General features: G+C 37.6%; 1 pseudogene; it reads right to left on the minus strand.

The window, feature by feature from the left end:
- Window positions 1-1274: 1274 nt before the first annotated feature.
- Window positions 1275-8991, minus strand: LOC107716570 (interferon-induced very large GTPase 1-like; annotated as a pseudogene).
- Window positions 8992-9520: the final 529 nt, after the last annotated feature.

Consider the following 9520-nt stretch of genomic DNA (forward strand, 5'->3'; position numbering starts at 1 on the left):
CCAGATCCAGTCCGTATCCAGACCAGATGGTGGATCAGCACCTAGAGATGACCTCTACAGCCCTGAATGTCAACGGAGACCACTTCAACTAGATGCGCCCCAGAGACAGATCCCCTGCGAAGACCTCATCACCTCGACGACCATCGTCACAAGACCACGGGAACCAGACAAGTCCTCTGCATCTGTGTTGCAGCCTGGAATTAAACCACGCCATGCTGGTTTCGTCTGGCCAGAGGACAACTGGACCCCCGACTGAGCCTGGTTTCTCCTAAGGTTTTTTCTCCATCCGATGGAGTTTTGGTTCCTTGCCACTGTCGCCTTTGGCTTGCTTAGTTGGGGACGCTTGACTGATTGCACAGACACTATTGGAAGAGAGCTGAACTGGATGATGACATCACTGAATCATCAATGAACTGACTTTAGCAGGAAAAATGACTCTTTGTTATTGTCGTCTTGTATTTTTGACAAACTCTTTTCCTGTTTGACACTGTAAAGCTGCTTTGACACAATCAGTATTGTTTAAAGCGCTATACAAATAAAGGTGACTTGACTTGACTTGACCATTGAGGAATTTTAACCAAAGTATGTTGTAGACATTTCATGAAGACCCTAAAGAATCATACCAACTTGTGGAAAATGAGCATTCAATGTCCCATTTAAGCTCGATAAATTATGTGTATATATAATAAAGAACAAATAATGTTTTTTTTTTAAACAAATACCCTTATACCACTTTATAAGTCTCCAATTATATTCAGTAAATGGTTAAAGTTTTTCATTGTTAGTCACATGTTTTTTTTTATTTTACATTAAGTTCTACACACATTAAAATGGCAAATGTAAAATAATAAAACATTTAAAAAATGTTAACACTGTACACAGTGTAAGAGATTTGGTGTTTAGAGTACAGTGAGAAATCTCTTAACTACTCCTAAAGCCTACAACAAAGATATAAGTAACCATTAACCATGTTACAGAAGATCATTCATATTTTTTTTTCATCCAAACTGTGTTTGACGGTAATCTAAAATAGAAAGATATTTCTTTTGATTTTTGTAATTTTGTTTGTTTTTTAATTATGGTTAAAAACTTTAGACAACAATGACTGCTTTAACTGATTTGTTGAAAGCTCTATTCCTGATTCTAAGTCTTTTCTTCATTGATTGTCATTCATCGAATATTTGACATCCTCATAAGCCAGGGTCTTTGCACACAGACCCAATGGCCTGGTCAGTGATGAATCTTCAGTTCAGTTCCGCTTTATTGATATTGACTTATTTTTTTGAGTATTTGAATGTATTTTTCAAGCATTTGTTAACCTGATGTACAGAGACTCTATACCAATCAGCAGGGATGTCTGCTGGCATAACATTGTATCGTTCAGCAAATTTACTATTGTACTTAGCAAAGATGTACTTCCAGAAATCAGTGGCCTCAATACTATTGTCAGACTGTATCCTCCAGTCTGGATAGATCTGTCTGTATTCCTTATATCGATGCCACTCATATCTTGTGACTTCACCGTGGAATTTTTTTTCACTAGCAACAAGAGTTGAGCATATGTCAGGGACTAGTTTTCCACTTGAAACCCACCTGTAGTTACAAATGCCTTGTGGCCGATGGGTGGAGGCAAAATGTTCAGCATGGTCATTTCCACCAGCTTCACAAGGTGCACTGCAGAATGGACACTTCTTCCCACAGCCAAACACTCTGCTGAAGAGCTCCTCTTGAGGTCTGTTCAGTGACAGTCTGTTTAACTTATCTCTGACATCGCTTTCTCTGCATAACTGATCTGTTAAGCTTCAATGCATTTTGTGTATTGATGATAAAAGGCAACCTGCAAACACAGCAGGGTCTGAGTTGTTTAAAAACAGAGTTGCATTGAGGGTGTCAGATGGTATGACCAAATCTTTATTAAGACGTGTGAAGACACTGGTCACAAAACTGTGGATGTTTGTTCCTCGAGCGTCATTGCTATGGCAGATGTCTGCCTTTCTCTGGGCACTTACAGCTTGCTTGAGTTTGTGGATGATAATGTTCAAATGTTTTATCTCTAACTTAAGCAAAGCATCGTCTTTTGAAAAATGTTCAATGATTTTCTCTGAAATCCACTTAGTTATATACTTCTCATAGTTTTCCACATACTCAGAAATATTGTTGAAGTCATCATCCTGAAGCAGCTGTTTTAAAAGTGAAAACTGGAAAAATGACCGTGTGCTAAAATCAATGCCTCTTTCGCTTGTCAACATTTCATCCACAATGTCAGGTCCAAGACGTTTCTGGATGTATTCCATCACGGCAGGGGCGAAGCATTGCCAGACACACATCTCTGCTTTGTTCTGACACTGGTCTCGTTGGTGGTAGAGGTCTTTAAAGTCAGCTAACCATTGGTCCTTGAACCGTTCAAGAGATATCAAAGGGTCATTTCTCTGTATGTAGTCGTCATGCATTTTCTGGAAAGCTCTTGCTGCGTTCCCGCAGATGTGGATCTTGAGAGCTGCTTCAGTTTCAGGGTTTATCTCTGGTTCCTTGCAGCTTTCCAAATTCTTGTCAATGGAGCACAACAGTTCTTGTATGTCAGCACTATTGTAGTCTGATTTTTCTCTTGTTTTAAAGCTAATGAATGTTCCACAATCATTTGTTATTCTTTCACATGTCATTTGTATTAAATTGTTTCTTTGCTCCCTCTGCTCAGGTGGAAGTGAATGTGTGAGTGTTTGAATTCTATTCTCTGCTTCATCCTTTGCAAAAAAGGGTCCAATTCCACACTGATCTAGACTGGTGACATTTAACAGCATCTCTCGTACTGCCCTACCTTTCATTTCCAAGTTATTGTGTAAAAGTCTGTATGTTTCCTTCACCACATCTTGCCTCGGTAGAGCTGTGAAGGAATACTGTTTCACAGTGCCATCCCACAGTTTTTTAAATTCCTCATTTAGTTGACTTTCAGAGAGGCTGTTTCTTCTATTCCTGAAGACACTGATCAAACTGAGCACTTTTTCTTTCATGGTGTCCCTCTGCTTTTGCTTTATAAGTTCCACCTTTTCAATTCCCTTCTGTATCAAAACAGCATTCTCCAGTTTGTTCTTAAAATAGATCTCAGTCTCTCTTCGAAGTCCCCGTGCACTATTTAAAAAGTCCTCCTTGTGATTTTCAACAAGGTGCACACGTTCCTCATCGTTTTCAAAGTATTGCTGAATATGATCCAAAATGATTTTCTCCTCTTTGTCAAGCTCATCAGCAAATTCATATTTTAAGTCAACCAATATGTGATCAATGTTAGGTGCATCCATTGACTGCACTGACAATGCACTCATGTTGGAGATTTTGGTTTCAGACTTTGTGTACCAGTCAGTCATGTGCTTCTTGAAGGCCCATTCCCAAGTGTTAAACTCACCACAAAGTTTGGAGTACGCTTCAGCGACGAGGCTGTTGCGAAAACTAAAAATGAAGTTTTCAAATTGGACAGCCTTCCAGAGACTTCGAATCCATTCTGCAAATGCCATAAAATCCAGTGCTGGGACTTTTGTTTTCTTCAAAATGTCAAGTATGCCATCCTTAAAGTTATTCACCTCCTCGCTGTAACCAGTGTTAACAGGTGCCATTGGAGGAGTTCCAAGCCACAATCCAGGTATGTACCAATTGCTTCCATCAATGTTATACTCTAGAATGTCTGTAAATTTCTTTTTGTTGCCCCTTTTCTCCATTTTAGCAGCTGCTTGTGTCATTTCATCTAGCTGCTGCAAGAACATCTTTCTCTCTCGTGCTTTCTTTTCATGCACAGCAACCTCTGCAGTGTTTTGGTGCACAAAATGACAACAGGGCTTTTTCCCCACCTCCTTCATGCGGAGAAAGGCATGGACAACAATTTGCAAAGTGTCTTTCATTTCTGTAGCATTTTCCATGGAAATGTTGACAATTGTAATGTCGCTCAGTCCAACAACCAGGGTCGCAAGTTCATTATCATGCTCGTAACTATCAGCTAGTTTCGCCAGCTCTAGAGATTTTAATCCTTCAGTGTCAATTATAAGGATATAGTCACACCGAAGCTCTGATCTGAATTCCTCAGATACGCCTATTAGAAGCATGAAGGCACCTTTTGTGCATCTGCCACTGCTAACTGCAAACTGAACTCCAAACATTGTGTTGAGGAGAGTTGACTTCCCAGAGCTTTGGACTCCTAAAACGGTTACAACTCGTATCCTGTTGTGAGGTGTTGTCAGTTTGTTAAGTGCCGTAAGCACATCTCCAATCCACGTCAGTGGAATATTTGATCTCCATCAATAAGTTCTAGAGGAAATCCATTTAGCATTAACTGTGCACAAATTTCTGGCAATTCTTTAAGGGGAGAATGATTCCAGTTTCCTTGGAAGTGTGCAGACTCATAGAGTTGACTTAACTCTCTCATGAAGTGTTGGATTCCTAAAGAGCTGCTGGCAATCTGATTATCCAGATCTCTGAGACGTTCTTTATCTTCTTTGGGATTCTGACATGCATCCCTATACTGCTCCTGAAGCCTGGACAGGTGCTTTCGTGTTAGACTGTCCAAAGTTATTTTCATCCATTTGAGAAAATATAGTTGCTCATTTGAGTAACAGCCAGAAATGAATTGATTTATTGCTTCGTTCATCCTATGGTTTCCTTGTTCCATTCTTAGATTCTGGATTTGACATTTAAGTTCACTCATATAGTGCTCAATGTTTTGTTTTCTTGCCTTTTTGAGGCGACACATTTCTTTCTCCAGTTTGGATATCTCTTTCCATGGTTTCCCTTGCAAAGGGAGTTCCTTCGTTTTATAATCAGGTATATTTTCAATGCCTCTTATGATTCTGTCTGCCCTTTCCTTTGCATTTTGACAAATGGTATTGTTTTCATCTACTTGAATCCCCAGATCTGTTGCGATCATTGACATCTTTTCGATGCTTACTTTTATAGAACTTGCAACTATTTCAACTACAGTCTTCTTTAGTTTAGCAACAAATTCAGCATCATTCATCTTCCTATCCTTGAGGATTACAGAGTATGTTTTGAGCTTCATCTGTGCCAATCTTTGTTTCAGATTGTCTCTTGATGTTTGATCATTTGTGGTACAAATAAGAACCAGTTTTGAACCGAACTGCAGGGAGTTCAGAAATGTCTGGTTTGAGTCCAAATCATCACAGAACAGAAAAACTGCAGAGGACGTTTGGCTCAGGAAGGCAAATTGGACCTCAAATTCAGAAATATCCCCACGGAGATTAGCCATGGCTACTGGCTCTTTGAAAATGTCAATTTTTTTCTCGCCCCTAGGGAGGTACCAGCTCATTTCAACAAGACCATTACAGATCTTTTTTTGAATGTTACCATTTTCCAGTTTCCTGTGAACAAAAGTGTCATAATTTTGCTGCTTGTTACCGAGGAGCTTGTTCAGAAACTCAGATTTGGACGCACTGTTTTTTCCTAGTCTGACAAAAGAGATCAGGGGCATATCGGTCAGCACAATGCTGTTTTCCTCCAAACCATGGGATCTAAACTGCTTTGTTATGTCCCTCAAGGCCCAAAGCATCAGAGTGCACTCTTTTGTGTCACAGTTTGGCAGCAGCAAAGGTACAGCGAACTGACACATTGACATTTTTAGAGCCATTTCTTGCTGGAGGAAAGGATCAGCACAGTGGAAGAGAGCTGTGATCAAATCTAGTGGATTTATGCCCTCCTGATTATCATTAAAATCAGTAGATTCCTCTATCATATTGATGCTTCTCTCTTCACATTTTTCCGAGTTACCTTTTGAAGCACATTTTATACTTCTGGCTGATGAATTGACCATCATGAGCTTTCTAAGAAAAAGCCACGGCAAAGATGTAAAACTATGTGCAGTTTGGTCATCATCGGATGATTTCCCTAATTCCAACACAGAGTTTAGAGTCAGTTTATCCCTTAGGTGGCTGTGTAGACCCATTTCCATTAACACAGATTCCATATTTATGTCTGCAATACAAGGTTATACAGTTTATATGCTTCAAATCGTGATAAGAAATTATTTTGTCAAATGATTCTTTCTCTGCTGAAAAGACCAGTATGTGCTTTGGATACTGGTGCTCCAATCAAGTTTCTTAAAGGGATAGTTCACCTTTTTATTTATGTCATAATTTATCCATCTTGGTCCTAAACTAATAAGACTTTTTTTTTCTTTTGTGAAACACAAAAAAGATATTTAGAATATCTCCGCATTAAACTGTCCCTCTACCAGCCTTAACCAGCATGACTTTTAATTTACATTTACATTCCTTTTAACAATTTACATTGCATTCAAGGTATAAATTTGATCAGTCAATGCATTTCTGAATTGCATTGCTAGCACCATGCTTTGAGCTACAGGTAGCACCAAACCAACCTGGATAAGACTGGATGTTCCAACCTGGTCTTTTCAGCAGGGTTGTAAAAAATAATAAATAAGAATAAGAATAACGCACTTGTGCGTTGTGTGATTTTTACAGGAGTGCTCTCAAGTGTTTTGACATCCGATTCAACTACAGTGTAGACAGAGAAGGCATATTCTGTTCCTGGTTGTAAACTTAAAACATTGGCTTCTCTTTCCTTTGTAAGAAGTGATTCTATTGTATTGGCTTCATTACTGCAGATCACCCTGAAACTGTGTTTGATCTTGTCATCATCAATGGGATCAGTCCATTTCAGGCGAACGGAAGTTGCACCATTTGTGATCTGTAGGTTTTCAGGTGGGAGTGGCTCTGTAGAGAGTAATAAAAAAACATATTGTTTTGTGCATAATATTTGAATTTGTACTATGAAAATGTATTAGCTGTAACTGTGAAGGGTCCTAAAGCAGTCACTTACTTGTGTGGACCATTAAAACAGCTGGTTCACTCTTTTTGTCATTATTCAGTATTGTGTTTATTGTAGCTTTGTACTCAGTGGCAGGAAGAAGATCTACCATTAAAAAATCAGTTACATTTGACTCCACATCCACTGATTGTGTTTCCTCTTCATTTTGATACAGTATCAATTGGAATTTGTAATGACTGGGATCCGTTTTCTGAGGTGATGTCCAACTTAATAATACAGATGTTGGGTCCTCTGAGACATATTCAAAATTCTCAGGTGCAGGGATTGCTTTAGGGGAAAATAATAATTCAACTCAATATAACTTATTGCACCCAGTTGAATATCTAGGATCATGTTTTATTTTTATTTTTACATTCTCACCCAAGTTGGTTGTCTTAAAGAACTTTTTCACAAACTCTAAGAAAAGTTCAAAATCTTTGTTTTCACTCCTTAAGTATCACAAAAAAATTATACAATTATAGTGTTTGTCCTATGTGTGTTTATTCTGAAATACTGCATTTGCTTAATAACCCTAAATTACATGAATTATATCTTTTGCTAACATCCTGACATGCTGGAACAGGCTCCAGCTGTGCCGTGAGCCTATATACATAGGATAGTTTGGAAAATGGATGAATGTTTTATCCAGTTTTACCATTAAGTCCTGGCAACAACCCCAATTTGGGTTTTGCATGGGCAGGCACTACTCACATTTCCTTTAGAAAATATAAACATCTAGTTTGAGAAATTAGTCATTTTTATCTTTCAGTAAGTTTTTAAAGCTATTAAGCTTAAAATATACAAATATGTAGTAATTTAGTTTTTAGGCTTTAAAGGGTTAGTTCACCCAAAAATGAAAATTAGCCCATAAATTACTCACCCTCAAGTCATCCTAGGTGTATATGACTTTCTTCTTTCAGACGAATCCAGTCGGAGTTATATTAAAAATTGTCTTTGATCTTTCAAGCTGTTTAATGGCACTCAGCGGGTGTTGCAGCACTCAGCTGACCTCATACGTCATGCTCCCGGAACTGCTTCCGTGTACAACAGTGAGCGCAAGCTACATTAAAGTGATTATTACGTTTTGAATATGGATATTTTTCTTACAAAAACGCATCGATTCGCTACAGGAGGCCTTTGTTCACCCCCCGGAGCCGTGTGAGGTACTATTTATTATGGATGGATGCTCTCTATTAACTTCTTTTGGATTGTTCAACTGCAACACCCGCTGACTGCTATTAAACAGCTTGGAAGATCAAAGACAATTTTTAATATAACTCCGACAGGATTCGTCTGAAAGAAGAAAGTCATATACACCTAGGATGACTTGAGGGTGAGTAATTTATGGGCTAATTTTCATTTTTGGGTGAACTAACCCTTTAAGTGGAGGTTGAGTAGTAAAGTCTTTGGTCCCAGATTACAGCAGGTGGCGGTAAAGCACTGTTCAAGTTTGCATTCATAAAGATATTTGAAGAATGAAGAAACAAAGTCATTGCATTTCTCTTCATCATGTTGGTTTAGCTATTATGCTAATTTATGGATGAATGCAAAAAAATGTACTTCACAATTTAGATAAGTTGCTTTTTGTAATGTTTTTATATATTGAAAAATAAATTTTCTACTTTTCTTAATAAGTGTATTTTATGAAAATGGATACATTTTATCCTCTTTCACAAAACCTACAAAGAAGAGATAAGAAGAGAGAAGTGATTCCCCCATCCCAAATTCTCCTAGGTAAAATGTTTATAAACAAACACATTCCATGTTTCTCTAGATATATTATCATTTATCACCTCTTTAATGACATCATGCATATAGTTTGATTATTTATTGTATTGTATTATACCATGATTAATGTAAATGACCAATGTAAGCAGCAACACGTTTACCTGTACACACAGATGCAAAGAAACACTTGTTGTCCTCAGTTGCCACAACTGTGATGTTATATATTGTGCCAGGTGACAGTCGTTCTATCTCATAATGATTTGCTTGTGTTGCGTAAGAATAAGTTACTCTTGCACCCTTCAGTCTGATTTTGAATGGTTGTGGTCCATTTGCAGTCACACCTGGATCTCTCCATTCAAAACGCACAGAATATGGGCCGACATGAGTGAATCTAATGTCACCTGAGGGAGAGGAAATATTTTGAGAAGAGTTTATTTGCATGACTGTAATGTTTGCTTAATGAGCTGGATAGTTTTTTGTTAAAGCTGAAGTGTGTAATTTCTCCACCACTTGAGACTATTATTAAACAAGCTAATAGATTAAGCTAATAATCTAAGACATAGATTCAATGCCTCAGAGTGGATTTTCACTAGTGACACTAGTGCCTTTAGAAGAAAAGGGACATGTTTAAAGTATGTAAATGACACAAATGATAATATTTACATACCTTTAGTTTCTTCTTCATGTTTAGGTACATATCTTGTTTCCCTGTTATTTTTACACAACACACACTTTCAAATTTTGTCTTTCACACTAAATTATAAAAGATTTACTATAAAGAATTTAAAAAGAATACTATATAAAACCTTTAAAAGAAATTTATAAAAAGATTCTCTCTCCAAGAGGGAGTATTTGATTCTAGTTTACCTTTGAATACTTTCATCAGAGTCCTCCATCTCTTTCTTCAGAACCTGGCAGTGTTTTTTTTAGGGTGATAATGTTATTTTTAAGACATTTATTCTCTATGAAC

This window comes from Sinocyclocheilus rhinocerous, unplaced genomic scaffold, assembly GCF_001515625.1.
Source record: "Sinocyclocheilus rhinocerous isolate Xijiao unplaced genomic scaffold, SAMN03320098_v1.1 scaffold1682, whole genome shotgun sequence".
NCBI lineage: Eukaryota > Metazoa > Chordata > Actinopteri > Cypriniformes > Cyprinidae > Sinocyclocheilus > Sinocyclocheilus rhinocerous.